Source organism: Lepus europaeus, chromosome X (assembly GCF_033115175.1).
Source record: "Lepus europaeus isolate LE1 chromosome X, mLepTim1.pri, whole genome shotgun sequence".
Classification (NCBI taxonomy): Eukaryota; Metazoa; Chordata; class Mammalia; order Lagomorpha; family Leporidae; genus Lepus; species Lepus europaeus.
Window position 1 is genome coordinate 70,242,527 of NC_084850.1, and position 21,597 is coordinate 70,264,123.

Genomic DNA, 21,597 nt, shown 5'->3' on the forward strand with positions numbered 1-21,597 from the left:
TGTCATTTAATGAAGCAAACACTTACTGAATAACAGCTGATCACTAAATTCACCATTTCCAAAATGTACTCCAGCAATAACAGTGGCTATTAATATATGTTCCAAGAGGTGGGGGGTGGTGAGGGAGGAGCACAATGACAAAATAAATTTGGAAAATGCTAGGTTTAAAAAATTTAATTGGGGAAGGCCTCTGACCTAGCAGTTAAGACTGCTTGGGATGCCTGCATCCTATATCAGAGGGCCTAGGATCGAGTCCTAGCTCAGTTTCTCATTCCAGCTTCCTATTAATGTACACCCTAAGAGGCAGCAGGTGATAGTTCAAGTAGTCGAGTCTCTGTCACCCATATGGGAGACTTGGATAAAGTTCTCAACTCCCAGCTTTGGCCTAAGCTGGACATGGCCCAGGCCTGGCTACTGTGGGCATTTGAGAAGTGAACCAGTAGATGGGAGTTCCTTCTGTCTCACTCTCTCTCTCTCTCTCAAATAAAGAAATTTTAAAAGTTAAACAAAAACAATTTGTTCATGACATTAGTTTTCAGCACCATGAAATATGTTAATGTCTATTGTAGCTCTCCCAAGACAGAACTACAGTCATCCCTATTTATCCATGGACAAATGGTTCCAAGACATTCCCTCCCCATTCCAATACCAAAATCCACATATGCTCAAGTTCCTTATATAAAATGGTATACATCTAACTTGTGCATATTCTCCTGTATCCTTTAAGTCATCTCTAGATTACTTATAATATCTACTACAATATAAATATTATGTAAATAGTTGTTATGCTATATTGCTTATGGAATAAGAAAAAAGTCTATATATGTTCATATAGCTGCAAGTTTTTGGAGAACATTTTTGATCTGCGTCGAGTTGAATTTCCAGATGTGGAACCCATAGATATGAAGTACTGATGTGTAGCAGTATATGGAATTTCACAAATTCAATAGGCACGTTTTTTGAAAACAGCATTTTACAACATATTACTCTATATCTTGTGCGGTTGTGTGGGTGCAGTCTGTTGAAATCTTTACTTAGTATATACTAAGTTGATCATCTGTATATAAAGATAATTGAAAATGAATCTTGATGAAGAATGGGATGGAAGAAGGAGTGGGAGATGGGATGGTTGGGGTGGGAGGGAGGTTATGGGGGAAAAAGCCACAACAATGCAAAAGTTGTACATTGTAAATTTATATTTATTAAATAAAAAATAAATAAACCAAGAGCTTGGCAAAAAAAAAGAAAGAAAACGACATTTTAAAGGATTAGGATTTAACAGGATATTTCAATTCATGTTAAGGGAACATGAAGATGGCATATCATTTATGTTGAGCTTGGCATTTTATATTCACTCTTTCACTTAGGCCTCACAAGAATCCTGAGAGATTGCTACTACCATTAACCCCATTTTATAATTACAAAAAAAATGTCAAGTTGAGAATCTCATCTAACTCACTCAGGAAATGGCAAAGTCTGAACTTAAGCTCAGGGCTCACCAGGCCCCAAAGCCTATGGTCTTGCCGCTATGTAACATTCTCTCCTATAATCAACAAAATTAGAATCTTCAAAATTATAAACACTAGCATATAATAAAAATCCTTGAAATTGACTTAAGTAAAGGAAATTGGATATTTATTTGTTTTTATCTTTTATTTAATGAATACAAACATCATGCACTTCTTAAGTACAATTTTAGGAATATAGTGATTCTTCTCACAATGCCCGCCCTCTCTCCCCCCACTCCCATCCATCTTCTTCCTCCCTCTCCTATTCTCAGTCTTATTTTATGCTAAAAACTATTTTCAATTAACTTTATACCTATAGTAGGTAAAGAGTTCATCAGTTTGTATGATAAAAGAGAAATGTAAAAGAAAAAGAAAAAAGAAACTTTCTCAACAGTTCAGACAAGGGCTATTCAAGGTCAATGTATCTCGAAGTTAATTTCACTTCACAGAAGGAAGACCTTTCTCTCTCTCTCTCTAACTCTGCCTGTCAAAAAAAAAAAGAGAGAGAAACTTAAAGAAGCACCCAAGAGTGATAAATCTTGCAAGCACTTAGACATAGCTGTAGCTTATAAAACATAAGAGTATCCCTCAATACATTAAGAGAAATTAAGTCTCTAGGAACAAGTTTTGTCATTAATTAAAGAAGCACCTAAGAAAACAAGTAATGGAGTTAGAAACTTTTGACTAACTAAAATTTATGAGTCATATGTATATCCTCCACTTAATACACTAAAATGGAATAAATCTTTGAGAACAAGTTTTATTGCTAACTCTCCTACTTGCTGAGGGCAGAGGTCCTGCGTGGGAAGTTAGTGCACAGTGATTCCTGTTGTTAATTTAACAATTAACACTCATGTATGACCTCAGTGATGATTATCCAGAGCTCCTGACATCAGCTGCCTAGGCTATGGAAGCCTTTTGAATCCATATACTCCATCAGTATTTAGACAGGGCCATCAGCAAAGTGGAAGTTCTCTCCTAATGGGATATTTATAAATATTAGACAAAAGGAAGTTCATTTTTGGTTCTGCTACCCCAATTCAACTGGATAACAAAACTGGGATAGTAACTTCATGACTATGTCCAGCCCAATGTCAGAACTAGGGGGACTATTCATTTCTGCAACCTGAAATACATTGTTTTATTGCATATCTCATATTTAATGGGTACATATATATTTATGTATATGGCAGAAATAGGAAAATAATAACAATTTGCTAGCTATTATTGAGTGCAGTGATATACCACATAAAGGCCTTTCATTTGGGTTAGGCATTGTGGTGCAGCAGGTTAAGTCACCACTTGGGATCCTGCATCCCATATTGCAGTGCTGGTTCAAGTTCCTGCTACTCTTCATGTCTGACCCAGCTTTATACTAGTGTACCTGGGAGGCAGCAGATGATGGCTCAAGTACTTGGACCCCTGCCACCCATGTGGGAGACCCAGAGATAGTTCCTAGCTCCTAGATTTGGCCTGGACCAGCCCAGGCTGTTGCAGGTATTTGGGGAGTGAACCAGTGATTGGATGATCCCCCATTCCCCCACCTCTGTCTCTCTGCCTTTTAAACAAAATAAATACATCTTTTACAAAAAGACCTTTTAGCCAACAAAGGACCACATACACAATGGTGGTCACACAGACTTATTATAGAGATGAAAAGAATCCAATCTTAGTATTTTTACTGTACTATTTCTGTGGTGATGTACGTTGCTAAATACACAAATACAATTGTGTTATAATTTCCTATAGTATTCAATCCAGTAATATTCATTGTATGTTTATAGCCTAGGATCAACAGGCTATATTATATAGCCTAGGTAGGTAGTAGGCTATGTCATGTAGGTTTGTGTAAATGCACTCTGATGTTCACATAATGATGAAATCACCCAACAACACATTTGTCAGAACATATCCCATTCATTAAGTGATGCATGCTTGTACAACATACCACGCAGATTAAAACAGGTGGTATCTCATTTAAACTTGGTTGGAGTACTACAAAGAGTTAGGATATGTCATTTTCTTCCTGGCAACAAATAATATAACAGGCTAAGAAATATTTTATGTATTGCACTTACTCCCTACACAAATTCTCATAAGTTCCACATACCTCTTATACGAGAAAGCCGAGTTTCTTTCACCATTCCTGTTTTCTAAGATCAAAAAAGCTGGGCCTCCATGATAGAGTATACAGATGTAATTGTGATATCAGAGAGGAAAACTAGGCCCTTAGTTGACAACATTTTTTTAATTAACAAATAAAAATTGTACATATTTATCATAAACAGCATGTTCTTTTCAGATATTACTTGGTTTTAAAAGAATCCCTTGAAGCTACAGGTAGCTGCTTAGGCAATCAGATAAATCTGTTAGAAAGAAATACCAGGGGGTTGCACTGTGGTGCAGTAAAGTCACCGACTGCAGCACAGGCATCCTATGTGGGTGCCGGTTCAAGTCTTGGCTGCTCCACTTCCAATCCAGCTCTCTGCTCATATGCCTAGGAAACAGCAGAAGATGGCCTAAGTACTTGGGCCCCTGCTACCATGTGTGAGACCTAGAGGAAGCTCCTGACTCCTGGTTTGGGCCTGGCTCAGCCCTGGCCATTGTGGCCATTTGGGGAGCGAACCAGCAGATGGAAGATTGATATTCTCTGTCTCTCAGTGACTCTGCCTTTCAAATAAATGAATAAATGAATGAATAAATAAAAAAAAAGAAATACCAGGCTGTGATTCAATCATTAGGGCTGGAGAGAGACCTATGTTGGAGGTATTAGTCATCTCAAACTAGCCCATCCATTCAAATACATTTATAAACCACCAAAGCAGGCAGATGAGTAGAAAATATGCAAAGCTGCCAGCAATTCTTTCCCACTGTGATCTCATCTATCAATCACTGATTCAATTATCACTTCTCTACTGCTGACTCACAAACCAGTATCTCCAATATGCACCCCTCTGTTAAGCTCCAGACTCAAATCTATTTCTAGTGAGTTGAAAGTACATATTATGAGTCATCAGCTTATTGGACATCTCTCTTAACTTAATGTCCCAGATACACTTTAATCTCTGCATGTCCAGAAGACAAATTTATTATCTGTCCCATCACCCTCAACTGGGCCTTCCTCTTAGTTTCACCATGTCAATAAACATCAATACCAGAACAGGCGCTTGGCCTAGCAGTTAAAATGCTGGTTAAGACACCTGTATCCCAGGGTCAGTTCTGTGGCATAGCAAGTTAAGCAGCCACCTGCAGTGCTGGCATCCCATGTGGGCACCGGTTAGAGTCCAGGTTGCTCCACTTCCCACCCAACTCCCTGCTAATGCGCCTGGGAAAGCAGCAAATGATGCACCCACGAGAGAGACCCAGATGAAGCTCTTAGCTTCAGCCACTGGGGGAGTGAAAAAGCAGGTGGAAGACTTCTCTCTTTCTGCCTCTGTCTCTCCATCTCTGTAACTCTACCTTTCAAATTATAAAAAAAAAAAAAAAGACACCTTCATCCCACATCAGAGTACTTGGGTTTTGTACCCAGCTCCAGCTCCTGACTCCAGGTTCCTGCTAATGCTGACCCTGGGAGGCAATGGCAGTGGCTCAAGTTAATTGGGTTCTTGTTGCCCACATGGAAGACCTGGTTTGAGTTCCTAGCTACCTGACTTGAGTTCCTGGCATCAGTCCTTGCCCAGACCCAGCTGTTGTAGGCATTTGGGGAGTCAACCAGCAGATAGTGGCAGTGACACCCCTCCCCAAGGCTCTCTGAAATAAAAAAAAAAGATAACAGCATCTTTACAGATACCTATGCTAAAAAAAAAAAAGTCTTAAACTACCTCATCAATACTTTCACTTGATTTCTCAAACCTCTTCTATGCTTGTCATCCTGATGATTGTTGCCTTATTTCTGGTCTTCACTATCTCTTATTCTTCATTGGTCTCATACAGGTTTTTCTGTCTCTAGTTTCTTCCCCTTTCCATCCAACCTTGACATTACTGACCCTGTTTCAGGTCTTGGCAAACCACATTATGCCACTCTTTGGTCTAAAGATGTTTAAAAGTTCACTAATGCTTCTAGAGTCAGGTCCAAAGGCCTTAGTAGAACTAAAAGACCTTCCAAATCTTAGTGTCAACCTAACTCTCCAGTTTTATCTATAGCCATTACCCTTCTCTGCCACCATCAGCTGTAACTGCACACTCAACATTGTGTAAGTCAAATGCCTACATGTCTCTGCTTTTATTATTCTAATTGCCTCTTCCTCAATTGCTATTCTATCACAAATCTAATAAGGAACTAGACAAACCAATCAGAACTACTCAAATCCATGATTATGTCTGTGAAGCCTTCAACTCTCTAATATGTTACCTAAAGAACTGATCTCAGTATCTCCATAGCTTTGCACATGTAGTATGAATGATTCTTCCAACTAGGTTAAAAGCAAATTAAGGGCAAGTGAAGTAGACAGGCATAAAGGCTAAAATTGATTAGCTTTGTGAGCTGGAAGACCACGCCTTCACCACACCCCTGTGTGACTTCACGCCCTACCTGACACCTTTGCCAAGACCCTGTGTGACCTCACATCCTATCTGATACCCCCACCACGCCCACATGTGACATCAGGCGCTACCTGACCATACCTGAGTGCCCATCTGGCCACAAGCCACTCCCCTGTGGAAAATATATAAAAAGGCAGGGAGTGTCGAAAAAGGCTCTCGGCCTCTGCATTGCTGTCAGTGATAAGCGGTGGATAGCAGCTCAAGGTTCTGGCTGCACGTGTCTTTGGCCTGCTCTCTGAGAGGTATGGATGCTACCCTAGTTTCCAGACTTTCCCCTCTCTCCTACCTGAACTAAAGCCTTCACTTTCCTAGATACCTTTCACACTAAATAAAAGCCTAAAACGTACCATGCTGCCTCGTTTATCTGTGCCGGTATTTAGAATTCTCTAAATATTAGGCAAGAACCCTCTTGGGCTTATTAATATTGGGGATTTATTAGTAAGCATATGGTGAAATCGTATGGCACCCCAAATTCTGATAGCATATGTGGCAACACAGATAGCAATTCTGGGGAACATTAAGGGGCCACATTTTTTGTGTAAATTTTAGGGGATCATGTTAAGGGCAAATTAAAGGCAAGGACAATAATCTGGTCATCTTTGAACTTTCAATGCATGGTAATAAACTAAGGGAATTATTACCACTAAAGCATTGCTGTTAATAAAGGCTTTGGGATCAGACAGACCTGAGTTCTAATTTCAATTGTGCCTCTTACTAGCAGCATGACCTCAGTCAATAACATTAGAGATTACTGCTTGACACTTCAGAGTGATTATAAAATAAAAATCAAATCACTTAAAGCAGTGCCTAGCATACATTAAGTTACCACCACCACCATCTTCTTGCAAAGTATGGATATAGCAGGACTATCCACAAGAGTCTCTAGTCCCCATTCATTGACAGTTAACACAGTCTAATGCCAGCCCGGTATTGCTAGCGTCAGTGACAATCCTGGGAGGGAAGAAAGAGATAAGAAGGTAGACACAGCTGAGAGGACAGAACTGGCAGATCAAGAGACTGGAGACTGCTGGTTCCTTCTCCCTATTTTTCTATCTCTACCTCAGAGTATTCACAGCTCCTTAAATTTAACGCTTCCTTCATCATAATATCAAACAAAACTCTCATTTTCAGTAATGAAATTAAAGGGAAATTAAAGTGACAGGAAAAAAACTTAAAGATTTATTGTGCCAGATCACTCTACTTCCAGCTGTGAAGCTGATTAATAATTCTTCAGACCACCAAAGAGATGGTAGGGGCAGTTGCCATTTCAAATTAAATATAAACCAACAAAACAATAATAACAATGCTCAAAATTAGGAGGAGGAAAATATAAGAGAAAAACATTTCTCTTCAAAAGGAGGATAGCAAAGAAGTTGCTTGAAGGGAGAAGGCAGGAGAAGTAGAAGTAGTTAAAAAAAAGTCTCTGTGCATTCAATTATCTTTGCTTGTAGTTTTGTAGTTCATGTGAAAGCTATCCAAATTCAACCCCATTGAATAAAACAAGTCAAAGTTAGTAACATCCAGGGAGATGTTGATGCTTCACGATTTCTGCAAAGAGCTGTCTCAATCAATCTAGCCTTTCTTTGTGCTCTATGGGGAAAAAAAGTCCTCTTTACACAAGAATTGTTATTTGCAAATGAAATTCCTGTCATACAGATTTCAGTGACCCAAAGAAAAAATGACATTTGTTTCAAGACCATACAAATTCATAAATTGTTTCCAAATATATTTCCTATTCTGCTGTCCAAAATAGAGGTTGAATATATTCCCTACTATACCAAAGAATAAGCTTTTGTTGAAATCATTACATTTTATTGTCAGATCTAGCCAACTACATCTCAACTTTATGTGTAACCTACTGGACATTTACAGGGAATCTTCAAGGTAGACTGTGCACAAGATCCATTTTACAGTCAAAGAAAATCACACAAATCTTATAACATGTCACAGTCCTAACTTGCAACTCTTGCTTTATAAAAAAACAAAAGGGGGGAATGTTGGTAAAATGGTGCAGTCTTATCTATGGTGCGATCTACACCCCGGACACCACCCTAGGCCACCCTAGGCTTTAGCCCTCACTGCCATTGCTGGAAGCCAGGTGGCTCCATGGCCCAACCACCAGTCTTAGCTCCACCCCCACCCTAATGGGATTCACTGCTTCTACTTCCCTGCCTGCCCCCCAGGCAAAGTTTTAAGAGGACCTGTTCCTGAACAGGCTCTCTCTCTTGATCTCTCTCTCATGCTCTCCTTCTCCCTCTTTTCCTTCTTCACCAACTTCGCTCAGATCTGCTGGTTTCCCCCAATAAACACTCTCCCTCATAACCTATTGGTTTCCCCCAATAAACACTCTCCCTTAAAAAAAAAAAAAAGCACAAGCTTTGCAATAATATCAACTGAGGCTCAAGATCTGGCTCTTAGCCCCAATAAACTATTGATATTGGACAAATTGTTTCACTTCTTAGAATTTGTTTCCTCTTCTGTAAAAGGAGGTGCTATGTTTTGAGTACAGTTTTTTTCCTCCAAAGATTCATATGTTGGAGCTTTGGTCCTTAGAGGCAGTGTGGAAATATGATATGGAACCTTTAAGAGGTAGGCCTAGTGAGAGGCCTTTAGGTCATTAGGGGAGCTGCTCTCCGAAGTGAAGGCAGCTCTCTCAGGACTGCTGCACTCTGACAAGAGGGAGACTCAGCTTTTAAAAATTAAAAAAAAAACAAAACAGAAAAACTGAATGATAGGGTTTTTAAAGTTTTTACCATAAAGAAATACTAAGGATTTGAGAAGACAGATGTATTTACCCTCATTGGACATTACATAAATTACATGTGTATTGAAACATCACAAGATACCCCATAAATATATACAATTTTTATGAATTTTGAAATCTGATGTAGATAACTAAACAAATCATGATGTCTGTGGGGAAAAAAAAACAACAAAGAGCAAGCCCAACCCCTGAATCAGTGTCTGGCTTCCTGTTTTAAGATGCAATTGCTTCCTCTCAAAAGCATCATCTACCACAAGGTCCTCATCACAGCCACACTGATAACACCACCATGCCACTGAAACTCCAGAACTATGAGCTAAATAAATCTTTCTTCAAAGATAGCCTGCCTCAGGTATTTCATTATAGTAGCAAAGAAATGAATATAACAGGAGTGATTATGCTTCTATTAGAGAAATGTGGCAAAAATAACATTTGTATGGTATCTGCCATAGCATCATAGGAAACATTCAGTAAGCAGCAGCTATTTTTACATTACATTGTCTCTGATAGTTTACATCTTGAATACTAGATTAGGTTACACAAATGTAAATCACTTTCACTTATAAATTAGTTCCATGGACAAAATGAAATTTGTCTTCAACACTGAGAAATAAGGGAAGGAGAAAACTAGAGTTACACTTTATTCTTTGAGACTTAACCATTTTTCTCATTCTTACAGGAGAGTATTAAGTTTCTTTATCTAAATAAGATAATTTTCTTTATGTTCCTGTTCCACTACAGTAGTACTGAATCTAAAACCTTTAAAATATTTTTGTTTGAGCTACCTTATTCATGTATAGAAGGGAACTTCAAAAAGTTCATGGAAAATGGAATTAAAAGTTTAATTTGGTACAATTTTGAAATACATCCAAATTGTCTTTAAAAGTTCATCAAAACATATATTGTGGAAAAGCTATAGATTTCAAAATGCTTTATAACAAAATGAACTTATTGTTAATTCCATTTTCCACAAACTTTTTGAAGTACTTCTTATGTGTATTTTAGTAGATGAGAGTCAGGAATGTTATTTTTGCCCTCAATTTTCATAAACCAAAAGCAAATAAAAAGAAACTTCACAGTTAAGAGTATTTATTGGCCGGCGCTGCAGCTCACTAGGCTAATCCTCTGCCTGTGGCGCCGGAACCTCGGGTTCTAGTCCCGGTTGGGGCGCCAGATTCTGTCCCGGTCGCTCCTCTTCCAGTCCAGCTCTCTGCTATGGCCCGGGAAGGCAGTGGAGGATGGCCCAGGTCCTTGGGCCCTGCACCCCATGGGAGACCAGGAGAAGCACCTGGCTCCTGGCTTCGGATCAGCGCAATGCGCCGGCCGCAGTGGCCATCATGGGGTGAACCAACGGAAAAGGAAGACCTTTCTCTCTGTCTCTCTCTCTCTCACTGTCCACTCTGCCTGTCAAAAAAAAAAAAAAAGAGTATTTATTGAATCACTACTGGTTTATTTTTTAAAGCTAATATCACTAAATATCTACACAGAGTTTTTGTCCTTTCATCACAGAAGCATGGCATCAGACCTACATTTTTTACTTAACTCCACATATGCACAGTTAATTTCCATGGCAGAAAAATTCCCTAAAACTGATTTGAGAGAAAACTTCAGGTGCAATTTGAGGTGATTCAATTAATAAGTATAGTATGTATTAAGCCAAAAAAAATGCCTTTACTAAGAAATAAAATAACTCTTTCTATAAAAGGATTGAGGGGAAAATTATGCTAGCTCTCTAAGATCTTCAGTCTCATATCACATGAAAAGTCAATAGAGAATTCTTACAGCCACTCCTACTCATCCACCCTCTTCCCACCAAATCTAAATGACACCCCTATTATTCTTTTGTATTACTCCCCTTTTTACCTTTATAGTACAATCTGTTATATAAAATTTAAGGATGTTTAATATCTATATCCCTTCTTAGGGTCCAGGGTGCATCATAAGGAAAGGGAGTCATTGTCTGTTTTATTGTTAACCTCGATACCCAGTGACTAACAAAGCATATAATCTCATTTGGTTTTACACTAGTTGCTAACTACAATGTGTCTATTTTCTTGAGAACTGACAATTCTTGACAAATTTTAGGGTCTCCCAAGTCAGTGCCTCAACGCAATAATGAACACTGACACATAGGAACAGCGATGTCAACACAATGTCAAATCAATGGTGGAGAAATACTGAGCACAAAGAGCCCCCTTCCCTCCGCACCATCACTACTATTTACCCTACCTTACAGAACCCTGGAGGAAGAAATTGTAACTCTCTTAAACATGGGAATACTAAAAGAAAATCTAATAATATTCAATGGCACAGCAGGGATTCAAGCCACACTTTAAAATGACTATTTGCAGTGGGCCATAGAAGAAATCAAAAGAGAAATCAAAGAATTTCTAAAAACAAATGAAGACAATACAACTTATCAAAACTTATGGAGGGGTCGGCACTGTGGCGTAGCGGGTAAAGCCACTGCCTGCAGTGTCAGTACCCCATATGGGTGCTGGTTCAAGTCCTAGAAGCCTCCGATCGAGCTTCTATACTGCAAAAGAAACAGCAAAGTGAAGAGGCAACTGACAGAATGGGAAAAATTATTTGCAAACTATACAACTGATAACCAGGATATATAGAGATTAAGAAACTCCACAACAACAAAACAAACTAGCCACTTAAAGATGGGCCAAGGACTTAAACATTTTTCAAAAGAAGAAATCCAAACAGCCAACAGACACATTAAAAAATGTTCAGTATCACTAGCTATTAGGTAAATGCAAATCAAAACCACAATGAGGTTTCACCTCACCCCCATTAGAATGGTTTTCATACAGAAATCAACAAACAACAAATGCTGGTGATGATGTAGGGAAAAATGTACCCTAATCCACTGTTGTTGGGAATGTAAACTGGTAAAGCCACTGTGGGAGACAGTACGGAGACACCTCAGAAATCTGAATAAAGACCTACCATATGACCCAGCCATCCCATTCCTGGGAACTTACCCAAGGGAAATGAAATCAGCATAAGAAAGAGTTATTTGTACCCCCATAGTTATTGCACCTCAATTCACAATAGATAAAACATGGAATCAACCCAAATGCCTGTCAAATGAAGACTGGATAAAGAAAGTAGTGGATATGTACACCATTGAATACTACATAGCAGTAAAAAAAAAAAAATGAAATCTTGTTTGCAAAAAAATGGATAAAACTGGGAAACAGCATACTTAGTGAAATAAGCCAGTCCCAAAAGGACAAATGTCATATGTTCTCCCTGATCTATAGTAAATAACAGAGCACCTAAAAGGTAATCTATAGAATTGAAATTGACACTTTGAGATTCAATGACTTTGAACAGCCCTCATCTCGACTGTTGAGGAAGTTTTTTTCATACTATTTGTTGAACTCTTTACTTATTATAGAGTTAATCATATGTACATAAAGTTAATTGAAAATAGATCTTAGAAAAAAATATGAATGAGAATAGGAGAGGGAAGAGGAAGAAGGATGGGAGTGCAGGTGGGAGGGTGAGTATTGTGGGAAGAATCATTATGTTCCTAAAGTTGTATTTACGAAATGCATGAAGTTTGTATACCTTAAATAAAAGGTTTGGGGGGAAAAATAAAAATAAAATGACTTCACCATAACTTTACAATGCTCAAGAAATAAACTGGGATGAATTTTCCTTATACATTCCCATCTGACCTCATTTAAGTCTTTTAGTTTTGGTCAACTGTATATTTGTAAAAAACAAAAAGTTTTTTAATTTTCCTTCACTAGTAGTGCTATGGCATACATAATATTAAACAATATTTTTAAATAACGAGCAAATATATAGAAGAGATGGTGAATCAGTATATTTCCACTACATCAATTCATTTTACCCTTTCAGACATACATTCATTTCTCTGTCATGAAACTATATCCCTTAAGGGCTCCAGACAGAATATACCAAACTATCATTAGTCTTACAGAAGTGCTATGTAGGAAGGATTATGTATATTTTTGTGTATGCTAATATATAGACATAGACTTTTCTTAAAGTTTTATGAAATATGCATAGACAATTTTTATGGTTGGAGAAAATGATTTTTTCCAAAGAAACAAAGAATTACTCCAGAGACAAAGATCCACGGTCATTTCTCTATCACAATTCTAACAAGAAAAAAATTTCGTTTGTCAGACCAAAACGAAATCTAGTCCAGGAACAGACATGTAATACACAGGGACATAATCAGGCCTTACCCTCACAAGGTAATATCTTTTGATGAATATGCCCCTTTTGTAAAATTATTAAGGTGTTTCAATGTTTTAATTTGTAGGAATAACATGATTACATAAGATTTAACATCAGCAACTGTATTCTTATAAATATTTGGACCCACATTATAAATCCGCTAAACTTATAAAGATTTAAAGACCACAAATATTTATTACTGTCCTTTTAGTAAAGACAGAAAAACTGAATTTAAATGAAATCAGTGAAGTAACATCATGTTTTCAATGAATTCAGTTCATTTTCTTTCTTTATCTAAAGTAGTATGTAATGGAAAGTGAAAAGGGATAGGAAGGAAAAATCACACCAAACAATGACAGGAAAAAAAAAAATCAACCAACGTCATGCAGATGAACAATGTATTAGCAAAAGTAGATTGTGTTCACATATAAACTTCTGGTATTGTTGCACCTCTCTTTATCAAATTCAAGTTTAAAGTAAATGCCAATATCTACATTTTGAAATGCAAATTGTTCTTCTAAATCACATCTATTCTTGAAATTTCACTTGTCAACAGCTCATTATTATCTACAGTAAATGAAGCTCTCTGAAAAGATCCACAGATTTTTACAATTTTTGAGACAGATAGCTGGCACACAAAAATGGAGCTCCTTCAATTACAATTTGGCATAAGTTAACTTCAGTTTAAAATCTGTCCACAGAAGTTTATGGCAACACAACAAGTAAGTGACTATTTTGAATAAGGATTAGCTGCTGTTGATAGTGACTCATGGACAATGTTTATGAATCAACAGAGGTTGTACTTGGTATTTTATAATGGGCTACTTCAGAACCATCCACTATCATCACTTGAAAGGAACAGAAATGCAAACAATGGCAGAAGATTAAAGGTAGAGTTAATCTTCACAAGGTCATAAATGAAAAACATGCACATAAAAAGCCCAAAATGCATTTTTGTTTGCTGTTATTTTTATAATTTTTGCTCATTTACTTTTCAACTCTGTAACGTAGGAAAGTATTTAAACAGAAAAAAAAAATAAAATCTTTAAACAAATTAAGAATAACTGCTTAACAGTTTATCAGGATGAAATTATATTTCATGTTCTTGTTTACTATCCAGACTACCTAGACAAATATTCCTGCAAGAAAAAGAGAAGTGAATTTATCTAATTACTTACCATACATAATAGCATTCAGTTTTGAGACACAGGAGTCGTACAAGCTCAGCAAGCAAAACTGACTTTGTGACAGTGGTTTAAATTAAACAAAAAGATTCCAACACCATTTTAGAAATATACAAATATGCTAAAAATCTGGGACAAGGCCTCTTTTTCAAAATATTAGATCTTAATAAAGAAAACTATATGTACACGGGTGTTCATATTTTGTTTCCAACAGGAAACTAAAAACAGTTTAGACCTGCGCCATGGCTCAACAGGCTAATCCTCTGCCTAGCAGCGCCGGCATGCCTGGTTCTAGTCCCAGTCGGGGTGCCGGATTCTGTCCCAGTTGCCCCTCTTCCAGGCCAGCTCTCTGCCATGGCCCGGGAGTGCAGTGGAGAATGGCCCAAGTGCTTGGGCCCTGCACCCCATGGGAGACCAGGATAAGTACCTGGCTCCTGCCTTCGGATCAGAGTGATGTGCCGGCCACAGCGCGCCAGTCGCGGCGGCCATTGGAGTGTGAACTGGTTAAATAAATGGTAGTGTGTTCATTTGCATAAAAAACTATGCAACCCACTTTCATTAATTGAAAAATCCTATTTTTGAGATGCAAAAATCTTGTTACAAATACATCTTTTGTAAAAATAAGACCTGTAGAAACCACTACCCATCTACCTAAATTGTCCCTTCTTCCAGAGCTGAGTACAGACATGTGGCCTTCAACTTAGAGATGGAGTTTATGCCTCCATACAACCATAATTGACAAACAATGAAATTTTAGTCCAGAGGATACAAGCAGAGACAACATACGCCTGGCCCAGGACCTACAAGGACAAACATCTGCATACTACCTACTTCCTGGAAACTGGGCAAACCTGTGGGGCAGTTTAGACTGTGCAAAGAAAATTCCAAATAAAATAATAATAAATAAAATAACAAAATTAGAGGATGGTAAGGAAATGGGAGGAAAGTAACCCAAGTCCTCATGGAGCTATGACCTCATCAGCCCTGAACTCTCCACATCTGATTTAATGACACAAAATTTTGATTAACTGTTCTTCAGGGCACTGTGTTGGGTCTTTTTATCACAGTCCCTTATTCTTTCATTCTAACTAGCATGGTGTACCATAAAACACTGCTATCACTAAAGTTTCATGGCATGTATGAGTATTAAAAAAAAAGTAACTGCAGTTTTCTGATTTTTGTCTTCATGATTTAGTGAATATATTATTTTGTAAAAGAAAACTTAAAAAGCAAAATGTTAATAAATTTTAAAATACAAATCATTTAATTCTTCCCTGCTCCTCCCCTTACTATCTACCCTAATAGAGAAGACACTATCATACTGTTAAAATGGGCCTAAAAATATTCTCTAGAGCCAAGATCAGCAAACTTTCCTACAAAATGTCCCACAGTAAATATTTTACTTTTGGCAGGCCATACAGTCTCTGTTGTAACTACTCAATACTGCCATTTTATAGCAAAATTAAACATGGATATATAAAAATGAATGGAAATTTTTTAAATAAAACTTCATTCGCAAAACAGGAAGTTGGCCCACGCACCATAGTTTAACATCTTCTCTGCAATATATCCTCACTGTTCCATATTATACAGTTGAGACAGTCTTTTTAAATATATATATATATATATATATATATCTGAAAAGCAGAGTTACAGAGAGGCAAAGGCAGAGAAAAGAGATGTCTTCTATCTGCCAGTTCATTCCCTGAATGGCCGAAACAGTGAGAGCTGAGCTGATCTGAAGCCAGGAGCTTCTCCTGGGTCTCCCACATGGGTGCAGGGGCCCAAGGACTTGGGCCACCTTCCACTACTTTCCCAGGTCATACCAGAGAGCTGGATTGGAAATGGAGCAGCTAGGGGTCTCAAATCGGCACCTATATGGGATGTTGGCACTGCAGGCAGTGGTTTAACCTGCTACACCACAGCGCAGGCCACAAGACAGTCTTAAAATATTAAAGAAAAGTAATAGCAAATATTACTCATTATTCATGACTGGAATTAAAAAGAAGAGCTGAAAGATGAAAATAAGCCAAACATGTTCTGCAGAATTTTTTTAGCTTCTTCTTCCAAGAGGTCTGGCACGGCGATGGACCCGCTGCCCGCAGCACCAGCTAGGAGGCAGCTGAGGCAGAGGCTGACAAGGAGGCGGATCCCCTGGCAGCCGCCTTGCAGATGCCCCAGGTTATCAAGCAGAGGGACCCAGATCCAACTTGAATGCAAATGCCTCAGGGGAACCTGCTGCTGCTGTCCTACACCCTGCAGGACCTGCTGGCCAAGGACGCATGCAGCTGGAGCTCATCCTTGAGAAGAAGGGCCTCTTCCTGAAGGATGTGGAATAGTCAGTGCATCCAGTCAGTGCATCCAGTCCCCCATGTACAAAAGGCACAGTGACTTTGTGGTCTTCCAGAAAATGCTGCTGCACGAGTTCCCGTAATACATGCTACCAGCCCTGCCACCCAGCAGGATGCGAGGAGCCGACAGGGAGTTCATCAAGGGCTGCAGGAGGGCCCTGAACGCTTCCTCAACCTGGTGGCCCAGCACCCACCACTCTGCGAGGACAGCTTCCTCAAGCCCTTCCTCTCCTTCAGCGGCCCTGAAGTGCAGAACAAGCTCAAGGGGTCGGCCTGGTGCTTTGGAGATGAGTTCGTGAGCTGTGAGCAGGTGGCCAGGGCCAAGGACTTCCTCCTGGCTGACATCCACACTCAGTTGCCATCAGACGGGAGCTCATCCAGAACACCTACAACAGCTTCCAGAAGCTCTCGACAGGGCCAAACAGATGGCGGCCCATGCCATGTACAGACCTCCTCATCTTCGGGAAGGCGTTGCATGTCTTAGGGTCTGACATTACCCCATTGGTGGTGTCCAGGAGGCCTCCTGGGCCACCCTGCACAGCACAGCATGGGGCTCCTTGAAGCAGGCGCCGAAGGGCCTGTCTGTAGAGTTCGTACTGCTCACCAACAAGGCTGCACGGCGGAGCAAACAGGAAGAGAACTATGTGGTAGAGAAATTAAAACATTTCCTGGATTTGCAGCAGTCCTATAAAGACCTGTGCAAGCAGCACAAGAAGGGTGTGCTGCACAAACACCAGAGGGTCTTACACAGGTACAGCCTGATGAAGGAGCAGATGATGAGGGCCACAGTGCAGAACCGTGAGCTTGAGGCTGTGGAGCAGATGGAATCCTGCACCATGGAATAAGAGCGTGTGATACAAACCATACAGCTACAAAACTTCTTCTCCCTGTACTGCCTGCACCTGGCCCTCACCTCCCATCTTCCTGGGGCCTTCATGAACTCCCAGATCCAAGGGCACAAGGAGGTTTACCCTGCACATGGTCGTACAAAAGATGTGCACGTCCATTGGCTTGGGGTCACCCATGAACTCAAACACAACATGGCCCACCTTGTGCAGTGTGTCCACACTCTGACCACTCTCCTCTTCCAGATCCCTGTGGGCCGAGGGGTGGGCAGAAGGCAGAGAGAAGAGAGACAGGTCAGGCAAGACACGGGTAAGCAGGAAGAGCAGGGGCTGTGAGGTGAGACGTCACATGGACGGCCTTGGAAGAGCTGATGCAGCCAGCTTGAACCCCGGAATTCTTGATGAGGGTCGGGTTCTGAGGAGGAGCACAGGTCCAGTCCCTTGTACTCTGCCAGGTGACCTCCCAGGCCTGCTGAGCCAGCCACAAGTCAGGTAGCAGGGACGGGAGCGCCTGCTGCAGAGCCTGGGCCCTGTGCTCGGAGCCTGGGTACCCGGGGAAATGTCCATCCAGCTGCATGCCTTGCTGAGAACACAAGCTCATGCCTCAGACTCCCGTGGTCTCTGCTGAGGGAGCAGCTCTCGTTATTGCTCTGGGTCTGCCTCAGAGCCCATTCCAGTGTTGGCTGTTTGGACAGGACAGATGTGTTGGGCCTCTTCTGACTCATTCTGTGGGCAGTTTCCCCACCAGCTGACCCTGAAGGAAGGTGTGGGGCTCATCTAACCACAGGAGCATACAGTGCTGCTGCAGCATCGGACAAGCAAGGAGCACCAGCCAGGCCCAAAGGCGTCGATGCTGTCCCTTTGTAGAGAGGGTCTAAAAACTTCACAGCTGGGAGATGACCACCACTCACCACCCCAGGAGAACCTTTGGTACCAGTTTAGTAATTCTCCTCTGGGTCTGTCTGCTTTGCATCCCTTAAGAGAAACACAAGCCTGTCAGGTCTCACACCTTGTACTTTCCACTCAACAGAGAGGACTTTGTGACTTCTATGCCACAAGGAATCCAAGCAGCTTCTTATCTACTGTGTGCTATGCAGGATGAAAACATGTCACCCCGGGGCTGGCGCAGTGGTGTAGCAGGATAAATCACCACTTTAGCCATATGGACACCAGTTTGAGTCCTGGCTCCTCCACTTCCTATCCAGCTCCCGGCTAATGACCAAGAAAAAAGTAGCAGAAGATGGTCTAGCTGGCTGGGCCTTGGCCATCCACATGGGAGACCCAGATGAAGCGCCTAGCTTTGTCCTGACCATTGTGGACATTTGGGGAGTGAAACAGAGGATGGAAGATATCCCCCTCCCTTCTTCTCTCTCTCATTCTCCCTCCCTCCCTCCCTCCCTCCCTCCCTCCCTCCCTCCCTCTCTCTCTCTCTCTCTCTCTCTCTGCCTCTCCTCTCTCCAACCCTGGCTTTCAAATAAATAAATAAATCTTTTTTAAAAACACTGTCACCCTCTGGTTACTGTCAGGAGTCCATGGTGAGCATCTCACTGAATGCTGCATACTCTACCAGTCTGGCCCCCTGGGCAGGCAGCTGTACTCATGCTTCACTTCATATTCAGTCCCTCAGCAAACACTTCCTGGAAAGATAGACTGGCTGAATGGATTAAAAACAAGACCCATCTATTTGCTGCCTACAAGAAACACTTCTCACCAACAAAGATGCATGCAGACTAAAACTGAAAGATTGGAAAAAGATTTTCTATGCCAACAGAAACCAAAAAAGAACTGGCGTAGCCATCTTAATATCAGACAAAATAGACTTTAACACAAAAACTGTTAAAAGAGACAAAGAAGGGCACTTTATAATGATCAAGGGATCAATTCAACAGGAAGATATAACTATTATAAACATATGCACCTAATTCCAGGGCACTTGGCTGTTTAAAAGAAATGTTAATGGGGCAAAAGGGAGACATAGACTCCAATACAATATTAACTGGCGACTTAAATACTCCACTTTCAGCAATAGACAGATCAACCAGACAGAAAATCCACAAGGAAACAACAGAGTTAATAGATACTATAGATCAAATGAACATAACAGGTATCTACAGAACTTCTCACCTCATGGTGAGAAGTGCATGGAACTTTCTCTAGGATAGACCATATGCTAGGTCATAGAGCAAGTCTCAGCAAATTCAAAAAAAATCATATCATGCATCTTCTCTGAGCACAATGGAATAAAACTGGAAATCAACAACTCAATAACTTCTAGATCATATGCAAAACATGGAGACTGAACAACATGCCCCTGAATGAACAGTGGGTCACAGAAGAAATCAGAAGAGAAATCAAGAAATTTAAGGAAACAAATGAAGACATATTAAAACTTATGGGAAACAGCAAAAGCAGTGTTAAGAGGGAAATTTATAACAATCATTGCCTACATGAGAAACTGGAAAGGTACCAAATAATTGAGCTATCAATGTATTTCAAGGACCTAGAAAAACAACAACAACAAAAAATCCAAAATTATTAACAGGAAAGAAATAATTGAAATTAGAGAATAAACAAAATTGAAACCAAAAAATTACAAAAAAAAAATCAGTGAAGAGCTTTTTTTTGTTTTTGAAAGAATAAACAAAACTGACACACCACTGATTGGTCAAACTAACCAAAAGGCCGGGGGAGATGGGGGAGCGGAGAAAATCCAAATCAATAAAATTAGAGAAGAAAAAATAAATATAACAACAGACATCACAGAAACAAAAAGAATCATTAGGAATTACTAGAAAGAGCTATATACCAACAAATTGGGAAACCTAAAAGAAACCTAAATAGATCATGGACACATACAACCTACCTAAATTGATCCATGAAGACACAGAAAACATAAATAGACCAATAACAAAGATGGAAATGCAATCAGTAATAAAGACTCTCCCAAAAAAGAAAAGCCCAGGACCAGAAGGCATCACTGCTGATTTCTACCAGACATTTAAAGAAGAAAGAACTCCAATTATTCTCAAGCTATCCAAAACAATTGAAAGGGAAGGAATCCTCCCAAACTCCTTCTATGAAGCCAGCGTCACCTTAATTCCTAAGACAGAAAAGGACGCAACACAGAAAACTATAGACCAAGAGTCCCTGATGAAACTTAGATGAAAAACTCCTCAACAAAATATTAGCTAATCTAATCCACAACACATCAGAAAGCTCATTCACGCAGACCATGTGGATTTATTCCTGGTATCCAGGAATGGTTCAACAATCACAAATCAATCAATGTGATAAATCACATTAAAAAACTGACAAACAAAACACATATAGTTATCTCAGTAGATGCAAAGAAAGCATTTGATAAAATACAATACCCTTTCATGATGAAAATTCCAAACAAACTGGGAATACAAGGAACATTCCTCAACACAATCAAGACAATTTATGACAAACCCATGGGCAGAATCCTATTGAAAAGAGAAAAGTGGGAAGCATTCCCACAGAGATCCAGAACCAGATAAGGATGCCCACTCTCACCATTGCTATTTAATATAGCTCTGGAAGTTTGAGCCAGAGCCATTACGCAAGAAAAAGAAATCAAAGGGATACAGATTGAAAAGGAGGAAACCAAAATACACCTATTTGAAGGTGACATGATCCTATACATAGGGGATCCAAGACTCCACTGAGAGACTATTAGAACTCATAAAATAGTTTGGTTAAGTGGCAGGATATAAAATTAACACAGAAAAATCAATAGACTTTGTATACACAGATAATGTCATGGCTGATAAAGAACTTTTTTTAATTAAACTTTTATTTAATGAATATAAATTTCCAAAGTACAGCTTATGGGTTACAATGGCTTCCCCCTCCCAAAACTTCCCTCCCACCCGCAACCCTCCCCTTTCCCACTCCCTCTCCCCTTCCAATCACATCATGATTCATTTTCAATTCTCCTTATATACAGAAGATCAGTTTAGTATATATTGATCAGTCCCGGCTGGCGCCGCGGCTCAATAGGCTAATCCTCCGCCTTGTGGCGCCAGCACACCGGGTTCTAGTCCCGGTCGGGGTGCCAGTTCTGTTCCGGTTGCCCCTCTTCCAGGCCAGCTCTCTGCTGTGGCCAGGGAGTGCAGTGGAGGATGGCCCAAGTGCTTGGGCCCTGCACCCGCA

At 40.0% G+C, this 21,597-nt stretch overlaps 1 protein-coding gene and 1 pseudogene across 1 annotated transcript in view; one reads left to right on the forward strand and one right to left on the reverse strand.

Annotated features, from left to right (window-relative positions):
* CHM (CHM Rab escort protein) overlaps positions 1-21,597 on the reverse strand; it is a 219,472-nt gene that overhangs the window by 149,747 nt on the left and 48,128 nt on the right. The gene's annotated exons all lie outside the window — the stretch shown is intronic.
* LOC133753632 (sorting nexin-8-like) lies at positions 16,261-17,757 on the forward strand (annotated as a pseudogene).